Here is a 15,670-nt window from a genome sequence, read left to right as displayed (position 1 = left end):
GGGAACTTGGAAAGCCCCATTGCTAGGCTGTTTGGGGATAGGCACATGTACAAATTTGACACACTACAGTTCAAGGTCCTTGACAGAATACACCCCAATACAAGAGGTGGAGACTTTCACAATAGCATTTTGCAATTTGAATTGAGGTGGATTTTTATCCCAAAGGCCAACCATCCACCAGGTCTGCATGGTTTTGCCAGTCATGCACCCTTTTTGAAGGCATGACAAAACCAATAGGTGATTCCGTTATGGATTTACTATGTTTATTATTTGTGGTGTTTTATTTTGTCTTTTTCATTTTGACTTTGTTCTTGGTTGCAATCATGGCATTGATATGTGCAGGTGGCCCTGTATAATGTGGGTGCATGCGAGCAGATATGTCTCGCCCGTGACCTAATATAGTTATGGCCTTATATAGTTACTTATTATAGTTACAGTATATAGTTCTTCAGAAACCTTTTATGGGAGTTGTGTGGTTTCCTTTGATGTTATTGTTAGGGCTCCGCTGTGATGATTGAGTGAGCGTTGCCGGTCTGCACACAGTCGTGGAATGCACTGAGGATATCATGCTCCTATGAGCGTGCCCTAATTTGCATCCCGGCCTAAAGTGCATGCTGACATGGCCATTCTTCCAGTCTGTCAGCCATCTGTTTAGTTATGTCAACACCTCATTTCCAGATTCCTGTTTGGCAGCCATCTTTGATGACGCAGCTGCGTGTCAATTTCATCGTCCGTTATGCTGGACACCTTTTCATGTCCCCACCAGCCATTTCAAGCACTATGTCACCCTGGCCATATTGATTTACTGGCCGTATCTACAGCCATCTGGTGGGTTGGCCCCCACATAATGCAGGTCATGCACACCATTGGTCATATAATAGGTTTGGTTGTGCACCAATAGGGAGAGGGCCTACCCAGTCCCAAATTAGCCTGCCCCTTTGCTCTATTTAAGATGTTAGCTTTCCTAGGCAAGTTCTTTGTGAGGTGGGTCCTTGGGAGACCAAGGGACCCTCGTGGATACCAATGACCTGTTAGCGTATTGGGAGCAGTTTGAATAGATAGCTGAACAGCTTGGAATTCCTTGCTTTTGTTTGGTTATCCTCATGACTGTTGGTAAGTGTTTGATTTAGACTGCTAAGGGCAAGTCTATCTAAGTCACTCTCTCTCTCTCTCTCTCTCTCTCTCTCTTTCTCTCTTTATATCTAATGGGATTTAACTAATCATATTTCAGACTATCTGGTGATACCCTCACTGCCATTGAATACAATGGGAATTTTTGAATAGCCTTTGATGCATTCCTCACATGCAGAGGTCAGTGAAGTGACTTTGATCTGCTTATAGAATATAGAACTTATTTTTCTATTTTATACCCTTATACACTACATTGAATATACTAAGGTTATACTAGGTGGCTATCAGTGCTGGTATATAGTTCATAGTCAGATGGTGTTTTTCAACATTCCATATCCATCATTTGGTCTTCTGGTAATTTCCCCCGGTCTGTGACGCTCCCATAGACTGCTATCCCTGTTTTGGGATTCAACATGTGTCTCCCCATAGCCTGAGCTGACATGACAAATCTACTAGGTATAATATCTATGTAATAGTGTGTGTGTGTGTGTTTTTTTTTTCTCCACCCCTTTCTCCATGGGATAGGGGGTTCTGAGTGCATTTACAATATCTGTATGTATTCATGTATGTAATATATTTGTACTTATTATGTCTATTTGATTGTCAATATTAGGCTTAGAGTCAGATGAAGAAACATTGAAGCACTGAAGAAGAGGCTATAGCCACAAAACACAAAGGAAAAAAACAAACTGACTGCTGCCATTTGTGGTTTTTATGTATGGTGGGAGTATCTGCCCACCATTTGTACAATGTGTTTTAATGCTTTTGTAATAAAAATATGATGTTTTGGATATATATTTGGTAGTTGATGATATTATACATGACAAGGGGCCATTTCTAGAAACCCATAATTTCTTACTTTTATCTTCGATTATATAGTACCGGGTTGATGGTCTCTTAGTATGTAGCTGGATTAGCTATTAGGACATGCACCCCCCATAGACCATTCTAATTGCAATACCCAAAAAAACAAATAACAATGAAAGAAAGAGAACAAACATACATTCAGGCATGCCAATTGTTTGCGAGTTGTTACTGTACACTCTGTTTTCTAAATCATCAACTTGTATCTCAATTGCCTGCAATTTTGTGAAAATAGATTTAACTTGAAGAAGGAGAGGGTTAGGAGTATCCTCTACAGTACTGATATAAAATTCAGTGTGTATAATTTTCTCTTTAATATTGTGCATATTCCTGTGCAAGATGGTAAAGTAAATGCTCAACTCCTCCACTTTTCCCAATAAGGCAGTATGGTTTACCTGGATAATTTGCAGACAAGGTAGTGTTTCCTGATGCCTCAGTGTTGGAAGATGCTTTATTTGGTCTAGATTGCTAAGTACCATATCCTAAAACAGAGAAACATTCACATGATTCACATTAGGGGGTTAAACAGTGATGCATTAGCAAGCTTTGTATGGACAATTCACTTATTCCCCCCCATCATTTCCTTCTCATTATTTACAATGGGGTTATTGTACATATATCTCTTAACATAGGGTTTTTTTTCTTCCTCAGTCTCAGAGACTTCGAACGCATCTCTTGGAAGCTCTGGCATCTCTGACAGTTCTCTGAAGGGTTCCCAGTGGCGGCTCAAGAGATTAGTACATTGGCTTCAGCTAACACACTCGGTGACTTCAGCGTTCCACACAGGAATACATCCATCATTTCATTGACCCTGGACACTGCCTTGTAGAGAGATGCTTTTTTTTGGATGCTTGTGAGTGCAATATGTATCGTCTATTTTAACGTTTATTTTATCGTCTATTTTAACTTACTGAATACATTTATTACTGCCCCAGCAGCTGCCTGGTGCCTCTCTCCCCTTCCCTCTCTCTCTTCTAACTATATATTGGGGCCTAGGAACTTAGGAGAAATTTGATTCACTATTTTTTATTTAGTAGGTATAGTCACCACCATCTTGGAAAACAAGTAATTTAGATTATGTTGGCAGACAACAAGGTCCAGCAGAAAGCAAGGATTAAGTCTACCCTACTAGTTAAGCTAACACAGCTCAACTTAATTACATTGATTCCTTAAGTGGAGTTGACAACTTGGAATATGATTTAGTATCAATAGTCTATCAAACAAAACCATGAAGGCCCACATTTAGCAAGATTCAGAAATTATATTTTGCAGTGGAGAGATTATTTTATACTTTACTACACAAAGATAACTATGGTTGATTATAGGATCACACGCCGAGGATTTGCAAAAGCCTCTCCAACAGAGACTGCTATGGTATGGAGTGTCTGTATTCGTGATGGAGAGTCAAGATAAGGATCAGATAAATGTCTGTGTGATCATCCGTGTCAACTGTCGAGTGTCAATGAGTGTCTAAACTCGCTTTTTATATCCAAAATGCCCTTATCTAAGACAACAAATTGTAGTTTAGAATATTTACCCACATCTGATAAAAAGGCCTTTCTTTTTAATTACCCCAATTTATTTAGTTGCTGATGGTACCTGTCCATCAGATGGCGCTCTAAGATGGAATTCCTATTTTGGGTCTCTGGAAATGCATTTGCATTTACTCAATGGATCACTTAACCTTATCTGGGACATTATATTCTTATCCATGATTTACTTTTCTATATTAAACTCATAATAGTATGGATGAGGTCCCCGATGTCAATAATGTTACTTGTGGTCTAATATTTTTGATGTTCTCTCATTTTAATCATGGAATAATTGTGAATGATGTGTGACTGATCAAGTTATCAACTTTAAGGTAATAATTATTAACCCTCAAAGTACATCTTGGACAGTGTTGCATTACAATTTTCCCTCTCATTTCTGAATCCTTTATACCATCAAATCATAATTGTTTTCCATTCACAATACATTTGTGTATTTGAAGAAAATGATTCTTCTCATGATTAAGTCATTCATATGGTATGATGCACTGTAGTTAAGAAAATAGTAAAGTGTTTGAACACTTTACAGTTTTTACCAATTCCAATAAGGGCCAGGAGATCCCTGTTCTGTTTTATTCTGAAGTTCATAGTCAGATTACAATAGTGCAATAAATTCAGTTCACTGTAATTTAACCATTCAACAGATTTTTCCATTTTTGGAGAAGTTATGGAGAAGTTTCACTCTGTTAGACCCCTTTCACACTGGGGTATTTTTCAAGTGCTTTTGGGTAAAAATAGCGCATGTAAAATGCCTGAAAAATGCCTCCCCGCCACCCCAGTGTGAGAGCCTAAGTGCTTTCACACTGGGGCGGTGCGCTTGCGGAATGTTAGAAAAAGTGCTGCAAGCAGCATCTTTTGGGCAGTGGAGGATTATTATTTATTATTATTATTATTTATAAACCGCTCCTCCACCACCCTTGCCATTGGAATCAATGGGCACCGCTACCGAATCGCCTGGAAAGCGCTTCGGCAGCGGTGCTTTGTGGGCACTTTTAACCCTTTTTTCGGCCACTAGCGGGGGTCAAAAGCACCCTGCTAGCGGCCGAAAAGTGCCACTATTACAGCGGTAAAGCGCCTCTAAAATTTGTGGCGCTTTACCGCTAATGCCTCCCCGCCCCAGTGTGAAAGTAGCCTTAAAGATTAGTTTGTTTGCAGTTCTGTAGACTGAGACAATGAGAGTAGCTGATATTATAATGAGCATACAAAAAGTTTTGTTTGTTGTTGAGGTAGAAATACAGTGATGTATAGAATTTGCATTTACCAAGTGATTAAAGTGATTAAACTAGTTGATGTGTGCATCTGCTAATGCCTGGCAAACAGGAAGAAAATTTGTAATTGCCTTTCCTTTAGCAATGTGCATTTGTTTGAATAAGTTTCAATTTAGAGAGGATTTTTTTTCTCAGTTGCTGTTTGAATAGCAAATCTAGCACTAGAGTGTGAGGGTTGTTTTGGTTTGTTTGGAGTGCAAATAAGCTTCTCTAAGGCTGCTTTCACACTGGGGCGGCGGTTCCGTTAGTGGTAAAGTGCCACTAGTAGGGATGAGCTTCGAGTTCGAGTCGAACTCATGTTCGACTCGAACATTGGCTGTTCGCAAGTTCACCGAACAGCGAACAATTTGGGGTGTTCGCGGCAAATTCGAATGCCGCGGAACACCCTTTAAAAGTCTATGGGAGAAATCAAAAGTGCTAATTTTAAAGGCTAATATGCAAGTTATTGTCATAAAAAGTGTTTGGGGACCTGGGTCCTGCCCCAGGGGACATGGATCAATGCAAAAAAAAGTTTTAAAAACGGCCGTTTTTTCAGGAGCAGTGATTTTAATAATGCTTAAAGTCAATCAATAAAAGTGTAATATCCCTTTAAATTTCGTACCTGGGGGGTGTCTATAGTGTGCCTGTAAAGGGGCGCATGTTTCCTGTGTTTAGAACAGTCTGACAGCAAAATGACATTTTGAAGGAAAAAACTCATTTAAAACTACCCGCGGCTATTGCATTGCCGACAATACACATAGAAGTTCATTGATAAAAACGGCATGGGAATTCCCCAAAGGGGAACCCCGAACCAAAATTTAAAAAAAAAAAATGACGTGGGAGTCCCCCTAAATTCCATACCAGGCCCTTCAGGTCTGGTATGGATATTAAGGGGAACCCCGGCCAAAATTAAAAAAAAAAAATGACGTGGGGTTCCCCCTAAATTCCATACCAGACCCTTCAGGTCTGGTATGGATTTTAAGGGGAACCCCGCGCCAAAAAAAAAAAAAAAAAACGGCGTGGGGTCCCCACAAAAATCCATACCAGACCCTTATCCGAGCACGCAACCTGGCAGGCCGCAGGAAAAGAGGGGGGGACGAGAGTGCGGCCCCCCCTCCCTCCTGAACCGTACCAGGCCACATGCCCTCAACATTGGGAGGGTGCTTTGGGGTAGCCCCCCAAAACACCTTGTCCCCATGTTGATGAGGACAAGGGCCTCATCCCCACAACCCTGGCCGGTGGTTGTGGGGGTCTGCAGACGGGGGGCTTATCGGAATCTGGAAGCCCCCTTTAACAAGGTGACCCCCAGATCCCGGCCCCCCCCCTGTGTGAAATGGTAAGGGGGTACATAAGTACCCCTACCATTTCACGAAAAAAGTGTCAAAAATTTTAAAAATGACAAGAGACAGTTTTTGACAATTCCTTTATTTAAATGCTTCTTCTTTCTTCTATCTTCCTTCATCTTCTGGTTCTTCTGGTTCTTCTGGCTCTTCTGGTTCTTCCTCCGGCGTTCTCGTCCAGCATCTCCTCTGCGGCGTCTTCTATCTTCTTCTCCTCGGGCCGCTCCGCACCCATGGCATGGGGGGAGGCTCCCGCTCTTCTCTTCTTCTTTTCTTCTCTTCTTCTCTTCTTCATTTTCTTCTCCGGGCCGCTCCGCAATCCATGCTGGCATGGAGGGAGGCTCCCGCTGTGTGACGGCGCTCCTCCTCTGACAGTTCTTAAATAACGGGGGGGCGGGGCCACCCGGTGACCCCGCCCCCCTCTGACGCACGGTGACTTGACGGGACTTCCCTGTGACGTCACGGGGAATGCCACAAGGAAGTCCCGTCAAGTCACCGTGCGTCAGAGGGGGGCGGGGTCACCGGGTGGCCCCGCCCCCCCGTTATTTAAGAACTGTCAGACGAGGAGCGCCGTCACACAGCGGGAGCCTCCCTCCATGCCAGCATGGATTGCGGAGCGGCCCGGAGAAGAAAATGAAGAAGAGAAGAAGAGAAGAAAAGAAGAAGAGAAGAGCGGGAGCCTCCCCCCCATGCCATGGGTGCGGAGCGGCCCGAGGAGAAGAAGACAGAAGACGCCGCGGAGGAGATGCTGGACGAGAACGCCGGAGGAAGAACCAGAAGAGCCAGAAGAACCAGAAGATGAAGGAAGATAGAAGAAAGAAGAAGCATTTAAATAAAGGAATTGTCAAAAACTGTCTCTTGTCATTTTTAACATTTTTGACACTTTTTTCGTGAAATGGTAGGGGTACTTATGTACCCCCTTACCATTTCACACAGGGGGGGGGCCGGGATCTGGGGGTCACCTTGTTAAAGGGGGCTTCCAGATTCCGATAAGCCCCCCGCCCGCAGACCCCCACAACCACCGGCCAGGGTTGTGGGGATGAGGCCCTTGTCCTCATCAACATGGGGACAAGGTGTTTTGGGGGCTACCCCAAAGCACCCTCCCAATGTTGAGGGCATGTGGCCTGGTACGGTTCAGGAGGGAGGGGGGGCCGCACTCTCGTCCCCCCCTCTTTTCCTGCGGCCTGCCAGGTTGCGTGCTCGGATAAGGGTCTGGTATGGATTTTTGGGGGGACCCCACGCCGTTTTTTTTTTTTTTTTGGCGCGGGGTTCCCCTTAAAATCCATACCAGACCTGAAGGGTCTGGTATGGAATTTAGGGGGAACCCCACGTCATTTTTTTTTTTTTATTTTGGCCGGGGTTCCCCTTAATATCCATACCAGACCTGAAGGGCCTGGTATGGAATTTAGGAGGACTCCCACGTCATTTTTTTTTTTTAATTTTGGTTCGGGGTTCCCCTTTGGGGAATTCCCATGCCGTTTTTATCAATGAACTTCTATGTGTATTGTCGGCAATGCAATAGCCGCGGGTAGTTTTAAATGAGTTTTTTCCTTCAAAATGTCATTTTGCTGTCAGACTGTTCTAAACACAGGAAACATGCGCCCCTTTACAGGCATACTATAGACACCCCCCAGGTACGAAATTTAAAGGGATATTACACTTTTATTGTTTGACTTTAAGCATTATTAAAATCACTGCTCCTGAAAAAACGGCCGTTTTTAAAACTTTTTTTTGCATTGATCCATGTCCCCTGGGGCAGGACCCAGGTCCCCAAACACTTTTTATGACAATAACTTGCATATAAGCCTTTAAAATTAGCACTTTTGATTATTCATGTTCGTGTCCCATAGACTTTAACGGTGTTCGCATGTTCGAACGAACTTTTTTCCTGTTCGCATGTTCTGGTGCGAACCGAACAGGGGGGTGTTCGGCTCATCCCTAGTCACTAGTTTTAAAGCCGCTTTACCACTGTTTAAGCAGCGCTTTTAGGCTGCTAGTGGGTTGCTTTTCAAGGGGTTAAAAGCGCCCATGTTGCGGTACTTCCGAAGCACTGCCCATTCATTCCAATGGACAGGAGTGATGTAGGAGCAATGTACACAGCGCTCCTACACCGTCCCAAAGATGCTGCTTGCAGGACTTTTTTCCTGTCCAGCAAGAGCACATCCCAGTGTGAAAGCACTCAGGCTTTCACACTGGGGAGGAATGAGAGGCAGTTTTCAGGTGCTTTACAGGCGCTAATTTTAGCGCTAAAACCCCTGAAAATTGCCTCAGTGTGAAAGTAGCTTAAATGTCTTGAAAATCAATCCCTCAGGGTCTTTCAGTTCTGAGATTGGTAAACATTTGAAATTCTACCTACACAAGTAGGTGTGAAGTTAGACGGCAGATCCCATTGTTATTTGTATCCTTGATAATTTTACAAGAGCAAGCTCAGGTGCTCAAATGGAGGTTTATGGAAAAGGGGATCTGAATAAAGAGATAGAGAATGTGAAATTGACCAATAGAAACAGGTTACTCCAAGATACAGAAAAACAGGCACAGGTTGGTAATACATTTGAGTGGTCTATGGTAACTCCCTTTTCCACTATATAAAATTAGAGAATTTTTAAGAAACATTTGTGGATCCTTAAAGGTGATAGTGTATTGAGGTTCTAACTAATAAGCTTTCATTTTTTTTAAAGGGTTTCTTGTTTGAAAGATAGCTTGGCACTAAATGTCATTGAATAGTCCATTAGACCATCATTCTTCTGAGAAATGAAGGGCTTTTATCTCTGCAAGAAATGAGTAGCATGTAGAGTAGAGGAATTTGAGTGATAAAAGAACACTTCCTTTATGTCATGTATCTTGTACAGTGTCCATGTGATCCACAATATGTTGGTAGATACACATGGGCACCTCATATTTACCTTAGTGAGCACACACACTATATAACATTAAAAAAGTTTTAAAGGGCACAGTGTGTCTGACATGTAGACATGTACTTTGTCATAATAAGCACCCATGGGGTACTAAATTCATGGTTATAGATAACCCTTCCATTGGAAGGGTGTAACAAAAAAGGGGCATTTCTTAATAAAATGCTATTTCAAGGGAGATTTTTTCATTTTCAACAATTTTGGCTTTCTCTGTACCTATAGTTTAATGTATTATTTTCGCATAAATGGTACAACATACATTTTCTCTACCAAAAGTGTGTAGAACCTTTCAGTGTTTAGTGTATACTATTTTGGAAGGTAACTTTCAGGGCTCACTTATCTTTGATTGAATACAAATATGTTACATTGACTTATATTCCTCTAAGATAGTATAGGATACTACATTAGAAGAATTAATTCACTTTGAAATATTTGTATATAAATCGAGTTTAGTGAGTCCTGAAAGTCACCTTCCAAAATAGTATACACTAAACACTGAAAGGTTCTACACACTTTGATATACAGTATAATGAAACAAAGTTTGTTCTTATCCTGACGGGGATAGACATGCATAGAGGTAATGCATGTCATACCTTTTATGCAAAAATAACAGGTTAGAAACTAGGTGGAAATCTTAAAAAAAAAAGAGCAAAGAAAAAATTAACATAGTGTATACAATTGCGAGATAATTTATATTGTAATTAAATATTATTAAAAATTAACTTTCTGTAAAATACACTACAAAATGGTAACCTGACCACAGATGGTGTACAGAATGCCCCCCAGGAATGTAATTTCCTACTTGTGTGATTGGCTCACTGATTTTGCCAGAAGTCTGCACTAAGATACAAATCAAATTTTGAGCATCCCCTGCAACAAAAATGTTATTTTTTGGTGAGATATTATCAAAGAGAAATCAAAAGTAAATGGATGCAGAGTCTGCCACTTTCCTCATTAGAGTCCTGCAGGTGCAGCAGCTGATTGATAATTATAAAACCACTCGCATACAAATTCACTCTGTACATGGGCACAGACAAACAGCTATTCCCTCAGAATAACAAAGTTAGGAATCTGCAACAAAGTAATTAAAATCCTTGTAATGTACATCGATCACCCAGAGGGGAATGTTTTTTCTCAACAAAAGTGGAGTTACTCTTTAAGTTTATTTGCCCCGATGGTCCTAATAGTAATTAACTGCTTTATTAATAATAGTTGGGAGATTATCTTTTATGCTATATGCTCTGGTTTTTATATTCTCTGTTTATTTTGTTGTAGGATGCTAATGTCATCATGTTGTATGGTGTGAGCTTGTGGTGATGTTTTTCTCTAAACTGTTTAGCGTTATTTTGGATTATTCTTTTAATTACATTTCTTATATTGACTGCACTGGAGCTCTCCTTTTTTTCCTTTCTAGATAAAAGTTACTAATTTGCAAATGGTACCTTCAGTCATCCATTATGGGGGTTTATTTATACACAAGCGAGATTTGACCTCTTAAAACCTAGGGTCCACTTATCTGATAAGTGATGTGGTGATGTTGGTGGTAAAAAGTGAACCACCACATGTTGAAGCATGGTGCAACGGCTTGAAAGATTTTGAATACATTATATACACATTGGGACATTACATACAGTATACACTGTGTGGTGGCAGTTATTTCACAAATGTGCTTAATTTATTATTTCAGATCGGACATTTTGTCAGGTTCTTAGGTGTACTTAAGTATAATTTCTATTGTTAATAGTTAGATGTTGCAACACAGGAAAATAAAGAAATGCATCAAAAATATAACATAAAAAATATAATATATTAATCAAAAATTGTAATCTATAGTAGCAGAATGTATAGTATGTGTACATTTTTGCTAAACAGCTGAGTTTGTTGTTTCCTGCTGTAGAAATGTAGTTTATTCACTGAAGACAAAAAAACATGTTTACTATGCAATAGCTCTACGGTGGTTGTCTTTAGGACTCAGGAGATACCTGGGGTCCAGGGAGGCTGCGGATGTATAAAGGTTACAGAGCTAGAGACTACAGGCCTAATGCCTGAAAATGTATAAAATATAATCAATAGACAAACCAAGTTATTCTTTTGGAAAATATGTTAAAACCCTGCAGAGTTTGGTAAACTGCGGCATCCATCATTTAAATAATTCTAGACAGGGTTGAATGGTTTATTTATTCCTTTAAGAACTATGTGCACATGTGTATTGCAGGCTCCCTCTTTGCAGAGCGACCCTTTCTTGTATGAATTAGTTCTTTATATAAATGCGTTGATTGTAGAGGCTACATGAATGTATATGCAAACCTTTACCTTGTAAAAGAACCCATTCAGGTTAACCGCTTGAACTCTGGAAGGCTTTACCTCCTTCATGACCGTGGCATTTGTTGCTATACAGCACTGTGCTACTTATCAATTGTTCGGCCATGCACTGTACGCAAATGAAATTATTATAATTTTTTTTCACACAAACAAAGCTTTCTATTATTGGCATTTAATCACCACTAGGTTTTTTATTTTTTTGCTATATAAACTAAAAAATACTAAAAATTTTGAAAAAGAAACACGTTTGTATTAGTTTCTGTTAGAAAATGTTGCAAAAAAATAATCTATCTTCATAAATTTAGGCCAAAATGTAGTCTGCTACATTTCTTTGGTAAAAATAACTCAAATCAGTGTATATTTTTTATTTAACCATACTTATATGGTTCAAGCTATAACAAACATTGCATGCTGTAGACTGGGCACTCGAGGTATAGCATTCCTGACTCCTGTCCCTGTGAGGCATCACCAGCATCAGGCCCGGACTGGCCATAGGGCACACTGCTCTCTTGCCTGGTGGGCCGGGGCCACCAGGCCACATGTCCTTGTGGGGCCAAAGCAGCTAAACTGCTCCTTGAGCCCCCGCCGCTCATCTGGCCTCTCCGCGGCTGGCTGGCCACCATTTCAGTTCGGCCATCGGGCCGGGGGGCAGAGACTACAGGTCACGTGACCATGAAAAGGGAGGGGATCTACATGAGAGGCGCCCGCCAGACAGGAGGGAAAATTAGTGTGGCTTCTCATGCGTGTGCTGGATAGGAGGAGCGGCTGCATACAAAGTAGAAGAATCCATTCTTTATTTTTCTCCTACAGCCTCTTCCTCCCGTGGACATGTAGAGGCTGTAGGAGAAAAATAAAAAAATGGATTCTTCTACTGTGTATGCAGCTGCTCCTCCTATCCAACTTCTTTATACTGCCCCCTAGTGCTCTCAGCCCTCCCTGTGCTCTCAGGCTCCCACCATGCTCTCAGGTGCCACCCTGTGCTCTCAGGCTCCCCCACTGCTTTCTGGGTCCCCCAGTGATCTCCAATTCCCCCCAGTGCTCTCCAGCCCCTCCCAGTGCTCATCAGCCCCCCTGTACTCTCTGGCCCCCCCCAGTGCTCTCCAGCCTCCATGCTCTCCAGCTCCTCCCAGTGCTCATCATCCCCCCATACTCTCCGGCCCCCCCAGTGCTCTCCAGCTCCTACCAGTGATCATCAGCCCCCTGTACTCTCCGGCCCCCCAGTACTTTCCAGCCCATCCTAGTGCTCTCAGGCCCCCTGTACTCTCTGCCCCAGTCCTCTTCAGCCCCCAGTGCTCTCCAGCCCTTCCCAGTGCTCTCAGGCCCCCTGTGCTTATCAGCCCCCCTGTACTCACTGACCCCCCAGTGCTCTCCAGCCCCTCCCAGTGCTCTCAGGCACCCCTTTGCTCATCAGCCCCCCTGTACTTTCTGGCCCCCCGTGCTCTCCAGCCCCCATGCTCCCTAGCTCCTCCCAATGCTCTTAGGCCCCTCTGTGCTCATTGGCCCCCCAGTGCTCTCTGCCCCAGTCCTCTTCGGCCCCTAGTGCTCTCCAGCCCTTCCCAGTGCTCTCAGGCCCCCTGTGCTTATCAGCCCCCCTGTACTCACCGACCCCCCAGTGCTCTCCAGCCCCTCCCAGTGCTCTCAGGCCCCCCTGTGCTCACCAGCCACCCCTGTACTCTCAGACCTTCCCAGTGCTCTCCAGCCCCCGTGCTCTTCAGCCCTTCTGTGCTCCCTCTGTTCTGTTTGCCACCAATGTTTTCTGCCCCTGCTTGTGCTCTCCAGCCCCCCGTGGTCCCCACCCCCTCAGTGCTCTCCAACCCCCCAGTACTCTCCAGCCACCCTGTGCTCTCCGGCTTCCCCTAGTGCTCTCCAACCGCCGTGCTCTCTGGCCCCCTAGTGCTCTCCATCCCCCCTAGTGCTCTCCACACTCCCCTGTGTTCTCCACAGCCCCCCACATTCTCCCCCCCATGCTCTCCGTGCCTTCCAGGAAAATATGCCATGGGCTGCTCAGTCTAAAATGCCCGGGCCTATTTTTTGTCCCAGTCCGGGCCTGACTAGCATGAGGAAGATAGGTAGGGGTACTGACACTGAGGAGGACAAGGGACAGGGTGCCAGGAATACATTTCACTCCTCCCAAACTCCAGGAGTTTTATGTGGGTGGGGTGAGAAACCTGAGGACACTGTTGTCTTCAGCAACACTAAGGACTCAAATTGTGGCAGATGGGCTCAGTCATGCTGCAGTACTTGTGTAAAGGCTCCAGGATTTGGTCTAGTAAGGAAAGGGGTTATTACTGGTTGGCCATCCTTTTGAATCCATGTTACAAGGGGAAAAATGCAAGACCTCGTCCTGCCATTACAGAGAGCAAAAAATGAGTCACCTGGTAGAGGTGCAGTAGAGTAACTCCAGAGAGTGGCAGGATTTCCTTTCCACTTCCTGTTAGTGAAATGAGGAGCAGAAGTGGTTACCTAAGTGAGGCTTTAAAGTCCCTCATTAATATATATATATATTAATATTATATTAATATATATAGCCCAGGCCTGGCTGCTGGCAGCAATCAAGGGCAAATTGGACACTCTCAAAATTGATGGCACATTGAACTTAGGTGTTGAGGATGTACTACTGGCCCAAGCTTGTCCAGTGGGCTTTCAGAACTGGTCTTTAGTTCTACAGCCGGTTCTGTGAAAGAAACATTTTGTTCATAGCAAAAAAAAAAAACAACATATTTTGGGGGACAAACAGACTCTCACCTTTATCAGAAATTTTGACTGTTTTCATATGAACTTAAAATGCCTTTCAGCTGCACTGGCATAACTTCTGAAATGTTTCAAGCACAGTGCGAGTTTAGGAAATAGACACATATGATTTGGTTCTCCAGGTTTAGCAGCCCCAAATCAGGGTCTGGAGCCTGGAGACTTTGAAGAGATTTGGGTGGGAAGACCTATCCAATTCAGTGTAAAAGTCCTGTTGTAGACCTGCAGGCTGCAGGTCATTTAAGTGTACAGGTGTGCAGATTTGCTATAAGCCAGGCCTGAACATGTGCTCCAGACATGTGCTCCAGCCAGGAAAGGTGATACACTCTGGAGAGGAGACTCCATGTTGGAGAGATTCCCTACTAGCAGGACTGGGAGAGTTGGGATAGCTAAGTGAATCTTCAGATGAAAACAGAAAACATGGAGGGGAAGAGAGAGTGCCAACGCCAAAGCATAGTAATGATAGGAAAAATAACAACCAATGGATGATAAGTATTGCACATACACATGGATCACCAGCCAACTTAGTGCTTGACAATGGGGGCTCTGCCCCAAAACATGTAGCTCTGCCCACTCACACCCAATATGTGATGTCATCATGCCTGGCCTCCCGGCTGGTGATCTTGCTATCCACAGTAGCCTCAATTCATACACACTAATGTAGGTTCTTCCTGGGTTTTCATCCTATGAGAGACTATAGTGTTTCTTGGTTATCCACCATCCAAGACTGACGATCCATTGAGACCCATGATATAATGCCAACTGCTGGAATTTTTTTGGCATATTGCCTGTGGTTTTACTTACCATATGTGAGTGAAATGTTATCATTTATCTTTTTATCTAATAAATACTACACTTAAAGTAGCTCATCCTTACTTTGGTTTGTGTTTTCTGCCACTATATGTTTACACTTACCGATGAGACCATTCACCAGGAACATCTCATTATCTACCCTCAATCTCCATTGAGCACCATGAGAAGCATGCCACCTGCTGCATACCTTGAGTAATGCCTGTGTTACACAATCTTTATGTGAGTGCATCTATAATTTTTAAATACTGTATATTGCCTTTTATTAATACTACAATGAGAGTGGTACATTTCTCCTCTCTCTTCTCTAGTTTTACATCCATAGGAATATTCTTAAGAAGCTACCGTCGGCTGATGTCTCTACTGAACATTCTGATACTGATGTGAGTGTAATACTTATCCTGTTTTGTTATTTTCCTCACTGCTACTTTTAGACAGTGATGCTCTCTCTGCCACTCCCTACTTTCTGTTTTTACATTACCATTGGTGGGAAGACTCCAGAACTCACTTGAAGGAGAGACTTCTGACACTGTAAAAGTGTATTCCCTCCATTGGATTCATTATATTATATGGCATTTTTTTTTACGAACATTGCCTTAAGAATCATTACCACTCACCCCTTGTTCTTTTACCTCTGAGGTATGTATACTGGTCTTACTCCTTTTGCACTGGAGTTCAAGTATATTCCCTTGTAGGGCCATATCTGATTTTGTTTTTCACAAATGAGTCTTCAGGACTGGGAGAGC

The sequence above is a fragment of the Aquarana catesbeiana genome, linkage group LG06 (genome assembly GCF_042186555.1).
Source record: "Aquarana catesbeiana isolate 2022-GZ linkage group LG06, ASM4218655v1, whole genome shotgun sequence".
NCBI lineage: Eukaryota > Metazoa > Chordata > Amphibia > Anura > Ranidae > Aquarana > Aquarana catesbeiana.
Note: the sequence above shows the minus strand (reverse complement) of the source record.